The sequence below is a fragment of the Cyprinodon tularosa genome, unplaced genomic scaffold (assembly GCF_016077235.1).
Source record: "Cyprinodon tularosa strain WSP-4 unplaced genomic scaffold, ASM1607723v1 ctg427, whole genome shotgun sequence".
Taxonomy (NCBI): Eukaryota; Metazoa; Chordata; class Actinopteri; order Cyprinodontiformes; family Cyprinodontidae; genus Cyprinodon; species Cyprinodon tularosa.
Window position 1 is genome coordinate 230,001 of NW_024039149.1, and position 750 is coordinate 230,750.

Here is a 750-nt window from a genome sequence, read left to right on the forward strand (position 1 = left end):
AACACCTGGACGGTCTGGGCCAGCCGGCTCAGACCCTCGTCCTCCATGATGAGCTGCGGGGAACACAAGGAGTCCTGCCGGGGATACATGAGCAGACAGGAGTGTGAACAAACAAACATGCGCTGTGTGTTCTGCTCAGCGAAATTAACTATTCCTGATTTTAATTATCAGCATCAAAGCCTGAAAGTAAATATCCATACTTATTATTTATTAATAGCTCAACTGTCAGAGTCTACATCAGTCATCCTGCGGGACTGAGTGGATTTGACTGACAGCCTGGGAGTCAGGCTGCTGAAGCCTAAAAACATCCAATCAGATATGACCTCCTGGGCTTTTTGTCTTCATTCCAAATAACATTTTGAAGGAAGGTAAATGAAATAAAGTGCAGCAGAATTAAATATATAATCAGAATATTGACATGTAGTCCCAGAAAAAAACAAACCATGCTGAGTATTAACTCCAATCTAATGAGATTATTTCCTAACTTGATTGGTTTCCTTTGGTAGAAATGTTTAACCAGTCTGGCTTTATGATCCGACTGAATTATCTCTGCAAAGTGCTTTGAGATGACATGCTGTGAATCGGCGCTATAGAAATAAACTAGATGCAACAATCCTATTTGAAGTAAGCCTTTGGATAATGTTATGCAGGAATCATCTTCTGCTTCCTGAAGCATCAGGATGATGGACCCAACCGCGTAGATCATGGCGTCACAAACACCTCTGTATGTGGAAGGAAATGTGCCGCTGA